Raw genomic sequence first — 23,558 nt, forward strand, 5'->3', positions numbered from 1 at the left:
ATTTGTGTTTTGCCACATGTTGAGTGGGCTGTTCAAAATGGTTCCAATCGAGTTATTGTACTGTCAAATGACACAGAAGTTATTATTGTGCTATTTAGATTTGTTGCAATGTTTTTAAGTCAAGCATTGTCAGAGATATTGATATGTTATGGAACAGGCGAGAAAAGACAGTGAATCCTGCTTCATATTCAGTATAAGAAACTTGACCCATAGATGCCAAATGTTCTTATCAAGACAAATATTCTTATGGGAGATGACATTATGAGCAAAATCAGAACAAAGCTTTGAGTTTTAACTGCTGCACCTGTAAAGTTTCAAAAAAGATTTGCTCAGACAGAAAAAAGAATGTGACATTAAAAGCATAGAAAAATACCTTCTGTGTGTTTGTTTGGAAAATGAGTTCTGACTGTCATATATTAGTGAACTGTGAAAATGTGTCTAAAACAGGAGTGCTAAACATTATTTTTTTAAATAAATTTTTACATATTCGGATCATAAAAATTGTTCGGTGTATACATAAAAGGATTGAAACCATTATTATGTGCTTCATTTCTATATAAGTCTTTTCTTCCTCTATTTTAGCTACCGTTTCGGAAAGTGGCAGAAGAGTTGCTCTGAGAGATTAATTTCTGTCCCTACTTGACACCCAAAACGTATGTTTTGCCACAAAATGAAGTATATAGCTCCCATGGTTCCTGAAATACTTTGCCATCATTGCAACACATCTGCTGTTTTTAACAATGTCATCCAGAAAAATGTGATCCTTTTCAGGAATGTCTACCTAACCTAAATTATTACTCTAATGATCCAAAAACACAAATCAAACATTAAAATCTCTCAACAACAATCTTTTATAGAGGTGTATCAGTGGGCCAAGATGAAGAGTTGGTAATGGTCCCCTGAACCATGACCTTGTCCCAAATAAACTGTTTTTTACATTCATAAAGGAAAAAGGGTCCCTAGAGAACCACTTTTTCTTTGCATATGGATTACTTCCTCTTTTGAGGAGGAGGTAAATTATCAACATTTTGCAACCAAAATTGCAGTCATAAACCATTGATACATGCATTGAGAACCACAGATGGGCAGGGCATCCTAAACACTACGCTTCCAAACAGAAATTCAGAATGTATTTCTAAATCCATTTTGTGGTTCTACCCACTTCTGCTGCTTGTTCAATCATTTAATTGATAAATGGGTTTAGTGTCTAAGAAAAGGCCATTTAGCAGCTGCAAACCCAGTGATTTATATCTGCGACAACTAAAAAACTTAGGAAATCTGGCCCAGAGTGTGGTAAGTGTGATACCATGGACAAAAACAGTCAAATTTTTTGCACATGACATAATAAATGGGTGCAAACATTGACCTGATATGTCTGTTTATACTATTCAAACTTGGTTGTTTTGTATCCATAATCACCACATTACTCAGAATGAGGCCCTCTTATGACTTCATTCTCAGTGGTGAAGTAGTACTGCAACAGTATTAAACCTAATTTTTGAGTGTATAAAGGGAAATAACATATTTTCTTTTTGCAACCATTCTTGTACACAATATTATTGAAAGTGCACGGTTGGCAATGTGTAATTTCCTGTAATTAGGATGTGGAGGAACTAGCTTATGCAAAAATAATGAATGCATGTATTTACACTCGTCTCATCATGGGATGAAATTGGAAAGAAAAAGGGCACAAAAAAGTAGTGCCTGATATTTCTCTTTTTGCCCTCATCTTGGGATGAGAACATATCTGATAGTAATTAGTTTTCAGATATCACTACAACTATGGGTAGCTGTTTATGGAACCTCATGCCACCAATGATAAAAAGCATATATAAGACATACCAACATGGCGGTCGGTGTTAGAGCAGCGGTAATACCTCCAATGGGCAGGCGGTAACAAAAACGGAATCATGACCACAGCGGAAACCGCTCACACAGACAGCCACTTTAACACACCGACCACCACAGCAGTAGCAACAAGCACCACGGCAGTGACCGCCAGCAGCCAGGCGGAAGACAATGTACCGCCCACACTATTATGACACACCTATCTGCCACCTTTTCTGGGGCGGTACCAACTACATCAAAAGCACGGCAGAAACAGAACACGGAAGTCAAAGGACTCACTTCTGGAGACACAGGGAACAACCACGACGTCATGGAGCCTGAGTTGCACATCTTCCCCATGCTTGTATACCATTTCCTGAATTACGAGCAGCAACGCCGGCGAAGAGGACCACAGTGAGTACTGTCGCCTAGCACACAAGGGAGGGGGGAGGAAAAAGAGAGTGACACAAGCAATACGCAACACCCCCACCCCAACACCATTCACAAAACCAGGGAGCCTCTTAGGAATAATACAAGGACAAAAGGAATTGATTAAAGTGAGTGTAATAAGACAAAATAGTATAAATATGTGCTTCAAATTCAAAATGTATATACATATTTACAAATGGAGGGACACTGCCCAGTCCTCAATGTCTATGGGCCACACAGCCACAACACATAGACCAAAGGCCCCACCGCACTCCTGCAACAACACTAAGAGAACTCTACAGGGGCATCAGGTCGAAAATATACAGGCACCTCACGGGGACAGGGAATGGGGGGGCACCTCAGCCGGAAGATGGTACAATGCCACTGGTCCTGGAGGTGGCTACATGCCCTCTGCGATGTCCTGGGGAGTGCAAGGCCACAGCCTCTCAAGTGGGTGATTTGCCCACTGCTTGGTCCTGGGGAGTGCAAGGCCACAGTCTCTCTACTGGGTGGTTTGCCCACTGCTTGGTCCTGCTGGGGAGTGAAAGACCACAGTCTCTCTAGTGGGTGGTTTGCCCACTGCTTGGCCCTGGGGAGTGCAAGGCCACAGACTCACTAGCGGATGGCTTCTCCACTGGTTCTGGAGGGGGCTTTGTGCCCTGTGATGGAGCACTTGGGGAATGCAAGGTCACAGTCTCTCACCTGGGTGTCACACATACAGGATTTTCAGGGTCCAGAACGCACTACAGCCCATGGAGGCAGGACTGCACACTGCCCGCTGGCGGTGATGGATGCTCAGTGGTGGCAGTGGTGGGGCTGGAGTCAGCGCTGGCAGTGGTGGGGGGATGCTCCAGCCCATCCCCTGCAGCCTTGAACAGCTGCCCACTGGGGCTGCTGCTGCTGGCAGTGGTGGTGCTGGTGGCAGTGCTGGCAGTGGTGGGGGGATGCTCTAGTCCATCCCCTGCAGCCTTGGATGGCTGCCCACTGGGGCTGCTGCTGCTGGCAGTGGTGCTGGTGGTGGTGGTGCTGGCAGTGGTGCTGGTGGCGGTGCTGGCAGTGGTGGGGGAAGGCTCCAGCCCATCCCCTACAGCTTCGGATGGTGCCCACTTGGGCTGCTGCTACTGGTGGCGGTGCTGGATTCGGGGCTGGCATTGGAGCTGGTGGTGGTGCTGGTAGTGGTGGGGGAAGGCTCTAGCCCATCCCCTGCAGTCTCGGACAGCTGAACCACCATTGTTGGTGGTGGGGGCTCAGATTCAGTCTCAGCACTGGGCCTCCTGTCCTTCCTGCGTGCTGGTGCATGCCCCTTGCCCTTCCGTTTGACAGCTGGTGGTGCCTCCTTGCCCTTCCATTTGGCAGCTGGTGGTGCCTCCTTGCCCTTCCCTTTGGCAGCTGGTGGTGCCTCCTTGCCCTTCCTTTTGGCAGCTGGTGCTGGCACACTTTCAGTGATGCTGCCTGGTTCCCTAGAGCCTCTCCCACCAGCAGTAGCTGTCGACATTACTGTGGCCGTGGACTGGGTGGCTGAGGTACTCGCCTGGGTTCTGACCACCCTGGCCCGACATGAAGGAAGGGGAGAGGGGGAGGGGTAAGGAAGCGGTCAGCGGTGGAGAGGAAAAGCTTCTAAGGGACATTTGGGTGGGAAGAGGATGAAGGCTTGGGAGTTGAGGAAGATGGAGTAGTTGTAGGAGGTGTCTACTGAGTTTGGGTGCAGAAGCATGGGCTGGATGCTGTTGTGAGGTGGATGGCTGTTGGGTGTATGAAGGCTTGCGTTTGTGTACTTTGGGAGGAGGGGGCACAGACACAGTGGGAGAGGACACAGGGGACGTGTGCATGGATGTGGAGGTGGTGACTGCCAGTGAGGGGTGTGTAGTGAATGGCGTGATGGTGATGGAGGTAGTGGATGAGGATGTAGTGCATGCAGGTGTGAGTGGAGACGCTAATGGGAGGGAGGTGGAGGAGGAGGAGGGGGCCACAGTGGAGGCAGTGGATGTTGGTATGTCTGCATCTGGATGGTGTTTGTGTGAGTGCCTGTGGGATGATGTGTGTGCTTGTGTTTGCTTGAGTCACTGCTGTGTGCTGTCTTGTGTGCATGCTGGTTTGTCTGTGTGCTTGGGATAGGTTAGGGTTGAGGGGAATGGGACTGGGTAGAGGAAATTGGAGGGGGGAGAATAGAAACAGGAACAATGGCTGCCATCAGAGAGAAGGTCACTGGTGCCCTCACCATCAGTGGATTCGGCCTCATGGGCCCTGTGGGATGCAGCTCCCTCCGTCGCCGGTGCCTCTGCTCCTCCGCCAGATGATGCTAATGCACATAAGGACAGGGAGACAAAACAAAAAGGGGGGGAAGAGACAAAGGATACACTTGGTCAGTGGCTGCTCCAACACCACCACTGGCATACACAACACACACAGGGAACAGCCCTACGCACTAGGCAATGCACAACCAGTCACATTGCTAGTCACCAGGCCCTGGACAGGAATACCTAACGTCAATAGCAGCATACCTGAGACCCACAGACCCCTGCCCAGTAGTGGATGCCTACTAGCTTGATAGGAGGTGGTGTACAGCAGAACCTGCCCACCATGGGTCCTACCCTGTAATGTCCGGCCCGGTGTAGGGGCACCCACAGGCCCACATCCCCCACCTGGAGACCACCCCACCACGTGCAACTAGTATATTGGGAAACTGTACTCACCCCCTTGTGGCTGCTGTGATGCCCTCAAGCACCCATCCAGCTCCGGATTGGCCAACGCAGGTATGCAGGCCATCAGGGGGGTCACGGTTCGACAGGCACCCCTTCCTCATTGGAAGGCCATCCCCAGCTGGGCCTCCACCATCTTCTTTGTCCAGCATCTCAGGTCCCCCCACCGTTTGCAACAGTGGGTGCTCCACCTGTCGTAGACCCCCAGGGTCGGCACGTTCTTGGTGATAGCACGCCATATACCCATTTTCTGATGGGTGCCGACCTGCAGAGAAATACACAAAAGAAAAGGTATCAGTCAGATCGTCCGGCCTGTAACATTCATGTCCCACCATAGCCCTCACATCCCCTTATCCACAGACATTGCCCACGATACATGCAGCATGCTGCCTAGGGCCCATCCACCAAACCCTCCCACACGAGGCCCTTACACACAGCACTCCATGCATTCATGACCCATGCATCGTGCTCACAGTGTACTCACCTGTTGGTCTGGAGGCCCATACAGCATTCAGTACTGGGGTAGAACCCCATCCACCAGTCTCTCCAACACAGCAGCTGTGAAGGCAGGGGCACTTTCCCCAGTGGCACAAGCCATGGTCGGTTCAAGACACAGGTCACAGCAGCACTTGTAGTGTAGGTCCTCTCCTGTTAAAGGTTCGGTAGCAAGTGAGTGAATGGATAGAAAATGGCAGTCACATCCATGGCGGTGCATACTGTCACCACCGGCGTACATCACCATTGGCCACTGTAACCCATAGGGCCCAATGACAACCAATGTGGAGTTCCACAGCAGTACTCAATCGCCCCCTGCAACGGCGCACAATGTCAGCGGTATTACCTCATTTCCACATGTCCATCCACACAGGACAGGCGGTTGCCATTTCAGGTGGGGGCATGCCATGGCACCTAACTGTGTCACAGTACACATAGGCACCATTTGGGCCTATACAACAATATACTGTTGCAGTCCAAACATGCAATGTAATGAAGTCTTTGGAAATGTGGAACACTGACCAGCTGTTCCCCATTTTGCCCCCTAGATTACAACTGCTGAGGATGACTAGGAGCTGGAGACATTTCTCCGTGTACAGACCCCTAGTGGACTTGGCAACAATGGAGGACAGGAACATTATGCTCACCTATAGACTGGACAGGGCCACAATCACAGAGCTGTGCGCCAAATTGGAACCTGACCTGTTATCTGCTATCCGTCAGCCCACAGGGATCCCCTCTCTTGTGCAAGTCCTATCTGTGCTCCATTTCTTGGCAACTGACTCCTTCCAAGTGACAGTGGACTTGGCAGCAGGAATGTCTCTGCCAATGTTCTCAATAGTGCTGACCAGAGTGTTGTCTTCCCTGATTAAACACATGCCCAGCTACATCGTTTTTCCCCAGGTGGAGGATTTGGCCACAGTGAAAGCTGACTTCTGTGCAATGGGACATATCCCCAACATAAATCGGGCTATTGATGGTACACATATTGCATTTGTTCCCCCCCGAAGAAATGAACAGGTGTTCAGAAATCGTAAGAGCTTTCACTCCATGAATGTGCAGATAGTGTGCCTGGTGGACCAGTACATCTCCCACGTCAATACAAAGTAACCATGGTCTGTACATGATGCCTTTATCCTGAGGAACAGCAGCATCCCATATGTGATGACTCAACTCCAGAGGCACCGGGTGTGGCTAATAGGTGAGCCCTGGTTCCCACCCAGTGGATGTTGGTGTACGGGTTTGGTGTGGGCCATAAGGGTTAGTGTGTGTCTTACAGGTAACCCTCGATATTTGCAGGTGACTCTGGTTACCCCAACCTCTCACGGCTACTGACCCTAGTGAGGAATGACAGGACAAGGGCAGAGGAACGTTACAATGAGGAACATGGACAAGAAGGATTATCGGGAGGACCTTTGGCCTCCTGAAGGCCAGGTTCAGTTGCCTCCATCGAACAGGTGGATCCCTGTACTACTCACCCAAGAAGGTCTGCCAGATAATCGTGGCATGCTGCATGTTGCATAACCTTGCCTTGAGATGCCAGGTGCCTTTTCTGCAGGAGGATGAGGCTGGAGATGGGCGTGTGGCAGCAGTAGACCCTGTGGACAGTTAAGATGAGGAGGCAGAGGATGAAGATGAGGACAACAGAACAGCAATAATATGGCAGTACTTCCAGTGACACACAGGTAAGACACTGTAACTTCACTTTACATTGACAGTTTTGTGTTGGACATTGTACATGGCAGGCAGATTCTCCCAATTCTATGGCCACTTACTGTACCCTTTGGCATCTCTATTTTCAGATATCTGTGCCCCACTCTGGCACCTGGTGTGTTGACAGCAGCCGACTACAGGTCATTCCTATGTATACATTCCTGTACAGTTGTATTGCAGTGTATAAAGCTTGTTAAACAAATACATAGTTCAATCATTTGACAGACTCCATACTTGTATTTTTTTTAATGGTGTTTATTTAAGTGACAATAAGTAGAGGGGTGTGTGCAATGGGCTGGGGTGATGGTGGAAGAATGTCCAGGATAGAGTCCAGTCTATTTGTATCACAGGTGCATTGTCCAAGGGGGCATAGCAAGTAGAGCAATGGCAGCTCAAGGTGGACATGGTGATAGAGTGGGACACAAGGGTGACAATCAGAGGAGTCCTATTTCCGGCCAGGGGTCTTGGCAATGTTCTCTGGCTTCTGCCTGAATTGCAGAGACCATTTGCGGGGTGGTTCTCCTTCTTCGGGGGGATGCTGGTGACCTGTTGTTCCTTTGGCGGGGCCACCTGTCCACTAGCGGCAGCGGAGGTGGAGGGCTGGTCATCGGGTGGCTAGTGCCAGGGGCCCGGTGGTGTGCCACTACCTCCCTCAGGGTGTTGGCCATGTCTGTCCCCACCCCTGCAATGGTGACCAGGGTGGTGTGGCTGTCCTTCAGGTCCTCCCTGATCCCCAGGTACTATTCCTCCAGGAGACGCTGGATCTCCTTCAACTTGTCTAGTATCTGGCCCATCATCTCCTGGGAATGGTGTTATACTCTCAGGATGTTGGTGAGTGCCTCCTGAGAGTCTGCTCCCTGGGCATGTCCTCCCCCTGTCACACAGCAGTCCTCCCAGCTTCCCTGTTGTCCTGTGCCTTTGTCCCCTGAACCGTGTGCCCACTGCCACTGATCTCAGGTCCCCGATCGTCCTGGGTTTGTGGGGTGGCCTGGGGTCCCTGTAGTGGTGGACACACTGCTGATTGACGTGTCCTGGGAACAGAGGTATGGGCCCACTGGGTGGGTACTCTGGTGGTGTTTCCTGAGGGGGGAGGCTCTGTGGTGGTCTGGGACTGTGCCTGGGTAACTGACTGTCTGGAGATCCCTGATGGGCAAGGTTGGTCATCCAGATCCAGGTGTCCAGAGCTGCTGTCATCACTGTGGGCCTCTTCTGTGGGGTGACTGGATGTTGCTGGAACCTCCTCGCTGGTGACATTGGGTAGAGAACCTGTGGGGATGTAAATGCAGTGTTATTGTTTCTGCGTGTGACATCTTGTGTATGGGTGTGTTGCCCTCTATAGTTGTGATTGCCCTGGCAGCTTTGCCTTGTGTGAGTAGTGATTTTGTGCGCTAGGTTATTCTCTATAATGTGCATGCTTTAGTGATGGGTGTCCATGCAGGTCTGTGATGGGGGTCCATGCATTGGTCTTACGTGCAGGGCTTGGTATTGGGATGGGTGGGTTGTGATGGTGTGGTGTATGTGAGGTGGTGAAGTGATGGGGTGAGGGTAGGTGTGGGGGTTTGTGATGGCATGCAGGTATGGTGGGGTGATAGTAATAGAGATTTGACTTACCAGAGTCCAGTTCTCCTCCTACTCCTCCCAGGCCCTCAGGATGCAGTTTTCCAAGACTTGCTCCTCCCATGTTGGTAGTTGTGGGAGAGGAGGTGGGGGTCTACCGCCAGTCCTCTGTACTGCTATCTGGTGTCTTCCTACCACGGAACGTACCTTCCCCCGTAGGTCATTCTACCTCTTCCTTATGTCATCCCTTATTCTTGGGTGCTGTCCCACGGCATTGACCCTGTCACGATCCTCTGCCATAGCTCCATCTTCCTAACAATGGATGTCTGCTGCACCTGTGCTCCAAATAGCTGTGGCTCTACCCAATGATTTCCTCCACCATGACCCTTAGCGCCTCCTCTGAGAACCTGGGGTGTCTTTGTGGTGCCATGGGTGTAGTGTGAGTGGTGTGTGTGAGGGTGTGTGGGGTGATGTGTTGGGGTGTGTGCTTTAAGGTGTGTGGATGGTGTATGGGTGATGGTGTAATGTGGCTCTGATTCTGTGGGTGCTCTTGGTATCTCTCTCTCTCTCAGTTGTCAATTGTTTGTAGCCATAAAGGGTTGTGGGTAATGTGGGTGTGTGTTTTATAGTGGTGTGGGTGTGTGGGTGTGCAGTGTGAATGGGTGTCAGGTGTGTGTAGTTTGAATTGTCCAATTTAGTGTTGTTTTCTATGTGTGTGTGTATTTTGAGTGCGGGAGTATGTACTGCCAATGGTTTACCGCCATTGAATGTCCGCTACGTTGATTCATGGGTCATAATGCTGTGGGCGTAGTTCTGTTGGCGTAACAGTGCTGGTTTTGGTACTGCCAGTTTATCACTGACCTTTGGGCTGGCGGACTTGTGTGTGTGGCTGTATGGTGACGGATTGCTATGTATGTGTCATAATATGGGTGGCGGTAATCTGCCTCGCCAGCGGTATGTTGGCAGCAGGCAGCATGGCGGTAAGCGGGGTTCACCGCCAATGTCATAATGAGGCCATAGTGGGTTTTAGAACAGACCTCTTCAGCCTTTGGCCCTGATGTGTTTTAAATGGCTTGCAATTGCATGAATGGAATGCTCACCAAGTCCAGGGAATTATGCGGAGAGCTGTATTACCCCGCTGTTAGGTTATGAAACATCAAGACTTGGTTCTACCCATTTCTGCTGATTGTTCGATCATGGATCTCACTTTCCATAGTTCCTAACTCCCTTGCTGTATCACAATTCCCTTCATCGAGACTCTCCAACTATGTATAACCACTTTCCACATTTAGGGGCATATTTGTGAGTGGCTTGGGGCAGCCTTGTGTCACATGGTGTGACCCAAAACTGGTGCAAGAAGTAAGATATGTTTAAAAAATGATGCATCTGCAAAAGTGCTGTTTTTGTAAGGTTTGCGTAGGGCAAATGGTGCTCTGAAGCCAGCTGTGTCATGCAGGAATTAATATATGCAGTGTAGGCGTTTTCCTGCAAAAATTTTATGCAACCGTAACGCAATGATATTTATGAGTTTAGCACTGTGTCATGCATTGTGGAGTAGTGGAGCGCAAAGCCAGAAGTGCTCCAGAATTGCTACGCATGAGCAAACCAGGTGTAGGAAATGGAGCATTTTCTGTAGTAAAAAAATGCTCAACAACAAAGAACATGCCATGGAGGTCGTCATACTGTAATTCAGAGTAGCTAGGAGAACACCACATAGGCAGCGAAGGAGGAAGGAATGTATTTTACTCCAATGCATATCCCTCATTGACCTCAGAGAGCAGGGGGCCATGTAATGTTACAAATTGGAGAGGGAGTCTATCATGGAATTGCTGGAGAATACAGGGCCAAGTCTTGACACAGCAACTACAAGGACCCATACCATTCCAGCACACGTCAAATTGATGACTGTGCTACACATCTGGACCTCTGGATTATTCCAAACTACAGTGACAAGATTGGCAGGCATACCACAGAAAGAATTATCTGCCTTTCTCCCATCTGTGTTGGATGCCACAATAAAATCTACCCCACAGTGCCTACTTTTCCCCAATATTAATCAACAGCAATTGAATACCAAGCAAGGGTTCTAAGATATTGCAGGATTCCCAAATGTGCTTGGTGCCATGGGTTTCACAAATTTTTAATTTGTGGACCCTGCATCCTCTGTACACCTATACAGGAATCAGAAACACAATTCTTTAATAAATGTTCAGCAATAGTGGACCATCTGGGACTCCTCAGAAACGTTCTTGCTAAATACCATGGAAGTGCATATGATGCCTACAGTTTCCGCCACAGTCTCATCAATAGGCGGTTTGAGAATGCTTGTTATGGGAATGTCCTACTCATTGGTAATAAAAGCAAAATAACCAATCTCTGTGTTTGTGTTTGGATCATGTGTGATGTGCACCTAGTGGTAGTATGTCACTCAAACATGTAGCAGATAAAGTACCAATGTGTGATTACCTCACAGATTCAGAAAAGGAAGGATGTAAAAATATAGAGTGCTAGATGTTGTGACCTGTCACACTGTGTGAGTTGGTAGAATCACAAGTAGGGTAACCGCATTGATAGCAAATAACAAACCATGTGCCCCACAATTGTTTTGAAGCTAACATTAAAGGACAACCTAAAAATGGATATGCAATTGTGTATCAAGTTGGAAATATACGTACATTCTCTTGATTCAAAATGCTGTAGACAAAGTATTCATGGCCAAAGTATCTGTTTCATACATGGTAGTATATCGTTGGCTGATGAATTTGAACTGTCAGTGTTGGTGAATCAGTACTTATAGGCCCTTTTTTTCCATCATTTCTTGATAAAAAATATATTGATTTGTTTGTGGTAATAACACTGTGCTACCTTTCCTTCATCGCCATGTGACCTAGGTTTGTTCTTAGTGCTTGACGCCTCAATTGGCCTATTTAATAACTGCATGACAATTACTTTGATTAAGTGAGATGCAGCATATGTAGACCACTTGTGGCATGTATGTAATAATCTATTACGTTGATGAAGAATGTCAAAGTGCCTTATTATGAACATGTATTATTTGGCTTTCAGTGTTGTAATGGCTGGTGTACACCTACAATTTGCTCTTTTAGTGTGACATATGTACCTAGAGTACCTGTTTGTTTCCTTATTTGATCCAACACGTTCAGTCATGACAGTCACTGGTATTTGATGGTCTTTTCACATTTCTGGTTCTAGGAAAATCTTCAGCGAACAGGTATACTACCATGTGTGAAACAGATACTTTGGATGTGAAGATTTTGCATTCAACATTTTGAATCAAGAGAAAGAACATATATTTCCACCTTGATACACCATTGCACACACACAACACACATTGTTTAGGTTGTTATTTAATGTTAGCGTCAAAACAAATGGGGCCACACTGTTTGTTATTTGCTGTCAATGCAATTACACTATTTGTGATTCTACCACCTCACACAGTATGGCAGTCTGTATTTTTAAATCATTGACTACATATTTGAATGAACGACTACCACTAGTTGCATATCAAACATAATCCAAAGCACTAAATGTGCTGTGACAGTACACAGAGTACAGAAGTGCCAGCACTGTTACATATCATGGAGGACCTTGGGTACCTTTGTGGGTGAGGTCTTGGCTGCCTGTGGAAAACATAAGGAATAGAGGAATCCCACCAGACAAAGTTTGATAGTCAGGCAAAGCTTAAAGCTTGGTGGGACACTCACTGGAGTGTGGGTGAGCCAGTCTGTCTCTGTTATTCCCTAAGTGTGTTTTGAATCAGTGATATATCACAAGGAAGAAGCCTGGACACATCTCAAGAGGAGAAAGATTGGACTGAATAGGGAACCTAAAAGAGTGGGGCTGAGGGCCCAGAATCAACCTTTTAATGCACATATGTCTGTGTCTAGCATCCAGATGTGTAACCTGGTAACACATATGACTATTGGTGTGGAAGCAATCAGCTCTGAAGTCCTGCGTTGGTGTACTGCCTTGATGCCTGCTCTTCCCCTGGCTGAGTGAAAAGAAAGGACTGCACATGGATCATTAACGCCTGCATGACTCCAATGGCAATCTGCCTGGCCTCCTGTCATGAATTCTCAGGGACATAGGGACATTAAAGACTTCCAATCACCCGCTTCAGCACTTGACCTCTGCCATCCGTCAGTCTGCCCTGTCAAGTGGTGATACCTCAGCCTGGGTTCATGGAAGTGGGTCTAATGTGTTTGCTCCTGCAAAAGCCATGCTTTGTCTGTAAATCCATGACATGTCCTCTGTTGCGTGGGTTGGAACCAGTGCATCACCCCTGTTGCATGGGTCGGAACTGGAACATAGCCGCCATTTCATGGCCCTTAGCATAGCTGTATGACTGCAATCACACAAGGTATTGAAAGGCATTGGAAAAATCAATGTAAACATCGAAAACGTGGTGGTTACACCCAGGAAATGTTACAATGAGTGTGGCAGGATGCATCCTAGGAAGTGTGAAAGTTACTTTCACTTTCTCTTAGTGTCTGTTGGTTGAAGCTGGTTGTTGTTGGAGTGGAGATTGTGTTTCGTTGAAATTTGGCTGTTTTTGAAAGAGTCTGTCTGGTCTGTCCCTGTTACCTATCTATTGTGTACTTTTTGTGTCTTAGTGTTCTATTTTGTAATTGTGTTTGTCTTTGTATTTTCAGGTGTTTGTTCTTTTTTAGATTTATCTTAGTTTGGCATAGTTTGGGGTTTTAGGGGTATTATTTGTCTTTTTTATAGCATTTTAAGGAGTTATTTGGCAATGCCCGGAAAGGGTATAGGCAAAAATCATTTTGAGGGAGAGGTGAGTGCTTTGATTTGGATGGTCATTCACTACCTGCCATCTTTCGCAGCTAGGGTAAGCCAAGGCTATCCCAAAAGAGCCTAAGGACCAATGAGAGAGGGTGCAGAGGCACATGGCACAAGTATTTTCGAGAAGACTGAACTGTTTCCCAGCTGACACACTGTTTGATGGATGTGAGAGCCCATGAGGCAGATGTGCTGGTCCTGCTGGGTTTGGAGTCTGGAGGCCCTGTAGGTATGTATTTATGTACCATTAGCATGTAGTAATAATGCTATATTAGTCATGCTAAAATTTTAAAACATTCTGTAGCTGCAAAGTGTGGATGGTATGTGACACACACGGTTCGAGAGAGTAACTTCAAGTGGCAGAAGTATCGAAGGGTCACACAAAGCATCACACCTGGCAGAAAATCTAGGTTACATTATATAGAGCAAGCACTCATGGCACCAAGTATACCTAGCTGCCCTTTTCTCAGTTGTGGGTCACTATTTACCAATAACCTGCACCGAGGAATGCTTTGGCATGTCAATGAAATGGTTTTGATGAAGTATTGCTGTTTTGACTCACTCAGCTGACAAAGCACACTATGTCAGGCACACTACCCCTGTGACTAGATTCACATTACATATCAACATCCACATTGCACATGTTATAAGGTATGTCTGTGTGGCATTTTGTATGTACCAAGTATCACATTGATTGTCATTATTCAGAATCCGCACAGCAGGTCACATTGATGTGCTACACAAACTTGTAAGGGCAGGAATGCATCTTTAAACTTTACGGTGCATTCCTGTCCTTTCCCATCATAGAACACTTTTGTCTGCCTAGTGTCAGTAGTTACACCCTTGTGTCATGGTAGAAGGGGTCCTGTGATGATTCTGGCCAGCAGGACTTGAAATGGCATGCAATGTGAGATATTTCTGGTCTCTCTCCTCCCACCAGGTCAGCCCTGCAAGGTTACTATCTTCATTCCATGTTCTGGCAATGTATGAGTATGTGTGTAAGGGTGTTGAAATTAGCCATTACATTGGGATGTATTAGTGCTTAGTTTTGAATGTGAACTGTGTGTAGCAAACAAACAAACAAACAAACAATGTATGCAGGTGGACATGTGCTTTTCACCTGGTGAGAAGTGGACAGCTTCCAGGATCCTGATACAGCAAGTAAGTGTAATGTGTACATGGTTGTAGCTCCGTGACGTCTGTGTTTGCTCCATAATAGTTGTAACATTGTGATGTATATGGTGAGAGATTCCTTACCTGGCAAGAAATGTCAGTCAGTGTGTGAACACAACAGCACGTGCCCACAGATTCATATTGAACTAACGAAGAGGCATGTTAATGTGAATCTATTGTCAATATAGGTATAGTAAAATATCCCTGCAGATCTACACTTGAAACATGGTGGACTCATACTTGTTCCTGTACCTGTGTGTCAAACGTAAACCCAATTTGAATCAACATTGATGACAGTGTCACCAGGGTAGACATCGCATAGCAATCATTCCACTTGATAATGGCAATGTGGCAGTTACATCCAAAATGTTTTCGGGATTTTTTTTTTTTTAAATGATGTATTATTAAAGCAGCAGACTGATTATCAAATCACATCATACATTCCTAATTTTCCAAATAGTAAAAAAATTTATAAATACATATTTTTGATGTGAGAATCGCATAGCAAGGAACCCCTTATCCTTGCTGTTATAAGATCTTGCCAACCTTCCAATTTGTCCAGATCTTATGAAATTGTTTACCCACCCCTACTCGCTTTGCATGCCGTTTTTCATGAACCACGACCCTCCCCATCTTTTACAACCACTGTAGGCACTGCCTTTGAGTTCCAATTCACAAAAATTTGAGACTTATCTACTAAGGGTGCTATGAAGCATTGTTGAACCAGTGTCGTTGAGAGCCCAAAAATAGGATACCAAGCAAAACTCTCAGCGGCTCTGGGTCAGTCACTTGGCCTAACCAGACTTCTTTCTCTCTGAAGACATTAGCCCATGATCCATGCAAAATAGGGCATAGAAAAATCATATGGAGCCAGTCACCAGAGTCAGATCCGCATCTAAAGCAGCACCCATTTGAGTCTTCAAACATGCTTGATTTTTGCCAGCGTACATAATATCATCCATTTACCAAAAAAAACACATATTTAAAGTTTGCTGCTTGGATAGCAGTCCTGATAATCTGATTATAAAACTTCCATTGTGTCTGTGTTACCACCATACTATTAATATTTGTTATTATATTCAGCTGATCCGAGACAATATTTGCACCGAGAATTGCAATCATAACCCTGAACCTATGCCAACTAAGTGTGAAAAAAAAAAACAGGATATATTTTGCTCTGTTTCTGAGATTTCTGTCTCATGACCCTCACATACATGCTGTATCTGAATAAAACTAAAATACGGACCCGGGGACATTGCATTATTCTCTTGATTTAACTCTTGCCACGAAACCAAACAGTTATTCTGACAGAGATCTCCCAGCTGTGGGTAGCCCAAAATCCCATTTAACAAATGTGACCTGACTCAGGTAAAGACCTGAGCTCGAGCTATTCTTGAGCTTGACCTCTGGGTGAAAATAAAGTACTTTAATCTGAAGCCAAATTTTGTTAAATCATGATACTATCATTTGAGGTGACTTGTACCTAATTCTTTTTGGGAGTCTTGGGATCTGTATAAGTGTGACCATGTCTACCGCGGCTGTTTTCAACATTTTATTTAAGTAAAAATAGCTTTTGCCTGGTATATTTCTCGAAGATGATGATAACCATCTTAGAAATGCTGCATGAAAATAGTTCCTAAAACTCCGCAGCGATAGTCCTCCTTCCTGATCCAATTGTAAATTCAGGAGCTTAGCTCTTGGACACTTCTGCCAAATAAATGCACGAAGATCTGTCTCTTTAGTTTTGAAGAAGGACTTTGGGATCTTTATCATGATATTAGCAAAGGCGAATAAGAAAAGCAGGAGTAGATTCATCTTTATCAGGGAGACACGTGCAATAATAGTTAAAGGGAGGCTATCCCAATTCTGAAGCAAAGCCTGTGATTTATCTAATAGGGATTTATAGTAAAGATTATAGAGATCAGCATAATCTGACGTGACTCATACCCCAAAATATCTAATAGGGCAGTTAGGTTGGAATGAAGCTGCCATAACGGCAGGAAGGACCTCAGTCGAGCACCCAAGCAATAGCGCTTCTGACTCAACCTGGTTAATTTTATATCCCCCTGTAGCCATAAACACCGCTATTTTATCAAAAGCGGATAGAAAATTAACCTTATGTGCTGCCAAATAGAGTATCATGTCATCAGCATAGAGTTAAAGCTTGGGGACGGCTGCTAAAGGGGGATGGATAGTTTGATCCTGGCCTATGGCACAAGCCAAGGGCTCAATAAAAAGCACGAATAAAACTGGAGACATCTGGAATCCCTGCCTAGTTCCTCACTTGACCACCATCTCCCTGTCAACATTTTTTAAATAAATATTGAGGCCTTGGCACGTGGTATAATTTGATTATTACACTAACACATTTATCAGGGAACCCAAATGAACACAGTATGGCAAAAATAACATTCCATTAAACCAAATCAAAAGCCTTTTCTGCATCTAGCATTATAGCAGTGGCTTTCAAGTGCTGGCTGGAAAAACAATCAATTGCCTGAGCTAACAAAATAGTGTTTATAGCCGACAGTCCTCCGGAGATATACCCATTCTGATCCCTGTGTATTACTGCTGATGCTACAGAGGAATCCTTATTGCCAATACTTTTGCCAGAAGCTTATCATAACCGTTTAAGAGACTTATGGGATGATATGAGTTTAGGCCCGTATTTGTACTTTTTGACGCTAAACTGCGCTAACGCAGTTTAGCGTCAAAACTTTTTGCGCCGGCTTACGCCATTCTGAAGCGCCATGCGGGCGCCGTATTTATTGAATGGCGTTAGCCGGCGCAAGCAGACCGGCGCTGCCTGGTGTGCGTGGAAAAAAACCACGTACACCAGGCAGCGCCGGCGTAGGGAAAAATGGCGTTAGGGCGTCTTAAAAATGGTGCAAGTCAGGTTGACGCAAAAAAAAACGTCTTAACCCGATTTGCGCCATTTTTAACGACGCCCAGACGCCATTTACATGACTCCTGTCTTAGTAAAGACAGGAGTCATGCCCCCTTGCCCAATGGCCATGCCCAGGGGACTTATGTCCCCTGGGCATGGTCATTGGGCATTGAGGCATGTAGGGGGGCACAAATCAGGCCCCCCTATGCCAAAAAAAATATATAAAAAAAATAAAAATTCATACTTACCTGAACTTACCTGAATGTCCCTGGGATGGGTCCCTCCATCCTTGGGTGTCCTCCTGGGGTGGGCAAGGGTGGCAGGGGGGGTCCCTGGGGGCATGGGAGGGCAGCTGTGGGCTAATTTTGAGCCCACAGGTCCCTTAACGCCTGCCCTGACCCAGGCGCTAAAATCCGGCGCAAATGCGGGGTTTTTTGGTCCGCCCGCTCCCGGGCGTGATTTTTGCCCGGGAGTATAAATACGAACGCCTACCTTGCATCTCATTAACGCAAGGAAGGCGTTCACGCAAAAAAATGACGCTCTTTACTCATAGTTTGGCGCTATACGCGTCTAACGCCAAAGTATAAATATGGCGTTAGTTTTGCGCCTAATTTGCGTCGAAAAAAACGACGCAAATTTGGCGCAAACGGAGTATAAATATGCCCCTTAGTTTGTCTTCCAGTTTATCTTTTGTAAGAAAACTAATGATCACCGATTTGGTGAATGAACTTGGAATGGTACCCCCCTGTAGAAATTGATTAAAAAGCTGTACCAAAAATGGGGCTAGTTTATGTGTAAAAACCTTATAGCTCTCGGCCGGAAGACCATCCTTACCACTGGCTTTTGCATTCGGTGCAGACTTAGGCCCTCATTCTGACCTTGGCGGGCGGCGGAGGCCGCCCGCCAAAGTCCCGCCGTCAGGTTACCGTTCCGCGGTCGAAAGACCGCGGCGGTAATTCTGACTTTCCCGCTGGGCTGGCGGGCGGTCGCCTTCAGACCGCCCGCCAGCCCAGCGGGAAAGAGGCTTCCACGATGAAGCCGGCTCGGAATCGAGCCGGCGGAGTGGAAGCTGTGCGACGGGTGCAGTTGCACCCGTCGTGTATTTCACTGTCTGCGCAGCAGACAGTGAAATACATTTAGGGGCCCTCTTACGGGGGCCCCTGCAATGCCCATGCCAGTGGCATGGGCACTGCAGGGGCCCCCAGGGGCCCCGCGACCCCCCCTACCGCCATCCGGATCCTGTCGGACCGCCGGGATCTGGATGGCGGTAGGGGGGGTCGGAATCCCCTCGGCGGCGCAGCAAGCTGCGCCACCTTGGAGGATTCAATGGGGCGGCGGTACACTGGCGGGAGCCCGCCAGTGGTGCCGGTCCGACCGCGGCTTTACCGCCGCGGTCGGAATCCCCATTGGAGCACCGCCGGCCTGTCGGCGGTGCTCCCGCGGTCCTCCGCCCTGGCGGTCTTTGACCGCCAGGGTCAGAATGACCGCCTTAATGGCCTGTTGTCCCTCCTCCAAAGTTATAAGCACAGTCTGAGCCTCTACTTGTCCTACGGTTTAGGTAGAGATCTGAATTGTGAACAGCCAGCTATTAATAGCTGATCGAGGACTGTTAGAAGCTGAGTAAATATTTGCATAGTGCTGCAGAAACACCTGTGCAATCTCCGGAAGTCTGCACATAAATTACTTAGGTTGGAGCATCAATAATTTACCTAATTAATATCTCCCCATCAATTCATTTTCCTTGTATCTTCGCTGAAGATAGGTGGACTGAGTCACTGTTTCTCTGGCCATCATATGTTCTCGAAATTCTAATTTAGCCTGATATAACCTTCCCAGTGTGGCTTTGTTTGGCACCTGAATATACGCTTTTGCTGCTGCATCTAGATTTTTGATGAGGGCAGTAATTCCCAGGCCTTCTCTTGTCTTTGTGCGGCCGCAAAAGAAATGGCTTGCCCTCTAAAAAAAGCTTTCAACGCTCCCCAATCTGAGAAGTCCGAGGCTGAGTCAATGTTAATCGACAAAAACCCCTTTAATCTTCATTTCATCTGGATGATCCAGCTATCTTCCGTAAGAAGCTGTTTATTAAAACACCATCTTGCCTTTGAAATAGGTGCGACCCTTAATGTTACTGTGAGACTAATCAATGAATGATCAGAAAAATCATTATTCTGAATTCCAGGGTCCCCCCACTGAGATGAATGTGATGTTAGAAAGAAATCTAACTATGATGCTGCACCATAGCATGTTGAGTGACATGTATATTGGGAAATAAAACCATTTTGAGCATGCCACTGGTCTATATTGGCAAAATCCTGCATTAAAACTTGGAGCTCCTAAATCAAGTTAGGTTTGTTCTGGTGCTTATTTACCCATGAGGTTTCAAACCTTAGGTCTTGAATTAAAGTCCACACCAACTAGTGTAAGCCCCTTTCATTTTCTAATAATGAATGAAGTTCATACAGTGGGGAAGACACATCATCTATGGGGCCATAATAGCTTATCAAATTTAATATCTTTCTGCCTATACCTGCTTTAACCAAAATTGACCTAGCACCTAGATCCTACACCTTTTTAAGAACCTCTGCCTGCACTGTACATGTGATTAGGATTGCCAAACCACAGAGTGCCGCCTGTGATGAAGCAAAAAAAGAATGCTGTATATCAAAGGGCATTCGGGGGAGACGGCGATCTGCACTCAGGTGCTTCACTTGTAAAAATATTATATCAGCTTTTAAGGCCCTGAACCAGGCTAACTGGCTTTGAGCTTTAATCCTGTTATGGAAGCCATTCACATTGCATGAAACCATTTTCAATTTACAACTAAACATTACCAAAAGTATCTCACCTGTCTCACCCCTCTGTTTGCTGCCAGTTTTTCAATCCTCCATCTTCCCCCCCCACATAGTGACCCCTCCTGTCCGCCAACCTTTAAACCCTGGAGCCCAACCCATCAAGTTCCCCCTCCGTACCTGTCCCCAAACTTCTAATCCCTGCCCTTCGGAACCGAAGTGTTCCAACTCTTCACCCTATTCCCCTTAGCTTGGTGCATGATTATGGCACTAGATAGTCCTCTGAGGCAGCCTGAGGCAAACTGTTCCATCCGCTAACCCTTAAACCATGTAGCCCAGCCGATCAAGAGCTCACTCCGTACCTTTCCACAAACTTCTAATCCCTGCCCTTTGGAACCGTAGTACCCCAACTCTTCACCCTATTCCCCTTAGCTTGGTGCATGATAATGGCACTAGAAAGTCCTCTGGGGAAAACTGTTCCAAAGAGCATTTAAAATGTGCATCAGAAAACACATTGCTCCTAGAGAGATATAGAAGCTATATACACTACACTCCCTCCTTCCCAAAACAACATGGTAGCACTCTGTATTAGCACACATCAACCTTTTGGCTTTTCTTTCATAGATCCACCCCCCTTACCCTGCATGGTACCCATGTAGACCTGGTGTCTCCCAAGTTCAATCTGTCATTTCACCCCCGCTTCGTAACATTTCAGCCTGATTGCTTAATTGTATGTTGTACCGAATGTAATATTAGAAAATGGCCCTTATGAACAACCTTCAGCTTTGACTGTTGTACAATACCAGCCCGGGCCCCAGCTTGCTGAAAAGCTACTGATCAAGCTCCTAAACCCCTTCCTCAATGTGCTGCCAACACAGACATGTCTGAGAAAATTTTGAAAGAATAATCACCTGGGATCTAGTAGATTTTGTCTTGATTAGACTTAGATACAATTGTTTCTTTTATTCGGTAATCACCAAAGTTCACCACTATCATCCTCGGATATTTAGCATTTGGTGATTGCATGCTAGGAATGCAGTGTGCGGGTGTAATAGTTAAATCCAGTTTCGGTGTATCAGCATCAGGGTACACATATTTTTTCACTAGATCTGTAATGAGATTGATCACTATCTTCCCATTTTCATGCCCTTATGGAACCCCCAATAAATCTAAAATTTCCATGGTGAGACATGTTCTCTGCGTCATCAATCTTCACTTGCAGCTCTGTTAGTTTGGCTTGGAGTTTCACCACGGTACCATCCTGCTTTTGTTTGCCATCTTCGAAGTATGAAACTTGCTGTTCAACAACAGATATCCATGTGGTCAAGTTCTGCATATTTTGATTATTGAGGCTAAGTTGTTGTTCTTAGCTCCTTCAAAATCTTAAGGAGGAGCGTTTCAGTGGGTGGCCCATTGCCTTCAGCTTCAAATCCTGGATTTGGCTTGTGTTGCATCCAGATGTAGAGCTAACTTTGCCATTGTTCCCTGAGTCCTGGAGGTGTTAGTGTGAGAATTTATGTGAACATTCTGCTGTCTGGTGTCTTCAGACCTGGGTGCCATTCAAGCAATCTGCTAGAAACCAGCACTACTTCCAGTCGATTCCCCGTCTAATGTTCAAGAGCTGCAGAGACAGCAGCTATATCGGCTGCTCTTGCTGAATGACTGTCTTTCCCGGAGTCTTTTGAAAACAACCCCTTTGTAAGACTTTTTCATCCTTGGCATGGTTTCCCTTAACTTTTTGCCTCTGTTCCCCAGGTTGTTGATGTGTGCTGGACTCTGCTTTTTGCTGTTTTTGTTACTCTGGGCACTTTGCCACTGCTAACCAGTGATAAAGTGCAAGTGCTCCTTTACAAAATATGTATGTAATTGGCTTCTCCATGATTGGCATATTTGATTTATTAGTAAGTCCCTAGTAAAGTGCACTAAGGTGCCAGGGCCTGTCAATCAAATGCTACTAGTGGGCCTGAAGCCCTGATTGTGCCACCCTCATAAGTAGCTCTGTAATCATGTCTCAGACCTGCCACTGCAGTGTCTGTATGCGCAGTTTTAACTGTAAATTCGACTTGGCAAGTGCTCCCACTTGACAGGCCTAAACCTTCCCTTTTCTTACATGTCAGACACCCCTAAGGTAGGCCCTTGCAACCCCAAGGGCAGGGCACAGTGTATACTTAAGGTAGGACATATAGTAATGTGTTTTATATGTCCTGACAGTGAATTATTGCTAAATTCATTTTTCACTGTTGCAAGGCCTGTCCCCCTCATAGGTTAACATGGGGGCTACCTTTAAATCTGATTAAAGTGTTGATTCCCTTTGGGAGGGGATGGACATGTGGAGTTTGGGGTCTCTGAGCTCACAATTTAAAAATACATCTTTTAGTAAAGTTGATTTTGAGATTGTGTGTTTGAAAATGCCACTTTTAGAAAATGAGCATTTTCTTGCTCATACCATTTCTGTGATTCTGCCTGTTCGTGGAATCCCTGTCTGGGTCAGCTTGACAGTTGGGCCGGTTGCACCTCACACTAGACAGTGACACAAAGGGAGCTGGGGTGTAGCCTCCATATCCTGTTGAGCCATCTGTGCTAGGAGGGAGAGGAGGAGTGGTCACTCACAGCTGAAAGGGCTGTGCCTGCCCTCGCACAATGCAGTCTCCAACCCCCTGGTGAGTGTCTGGGGACTGGCCTGGGCAAGGCAGGATTTCATATTCAAAAGAAATTTTACTTTGAAGTAGACCTACTTCAAAGGAGAAATTGGGTATAAGAAGGGCACCCAAAACCACAGACTTTAGAAACACTTCTGGAAACAAGAGGAACCTCTGCCTGGAAAAGAGCTGAAGAGCTGAGGAAGAAGAACTGCCCTGCCTGTGACTGTGCTTTGTGGAGCTATCCTGCAGTTGCTGATTCTGCCAGAGTAAGAGGGCAAAGACTGGGCTTTGTGTGCCTTCCATCTTGAGAAAAAATCACCAAGGGCTTGATTTAGAGCTTGCCTTCTGTTGTTTGAAGTCTCAGGGACAGCAAAGACTTCTCTCTACCAGCACCTTAAGTCTCTGGAGAGACCCCTACTCTGCCCTGTGGTGCCCATCCAGTTCCTGGGACCCTGAAAGGAGAAGTTTGCAGCCTAACGACAAGGAAATCCACACACGGAGCGCAGTGCATGGAAAAGATCGACGTGAC

This window comes from Pleurodeles waltl, chromosome 8 (genome assembly GCF_031143425.1).
Source record: "Pleurodeles waltl isolate 20211129_DDA chromosome 8, aPleWal1.hap1.20221129, whole genome shotgun sequence".
Taxonomy (NCBI): Eukaryota; Metazoa; Chordata; class Amphibia; order Caudata; family Salamandridae; genus Pleurodeles; species Pleurodeles waltl.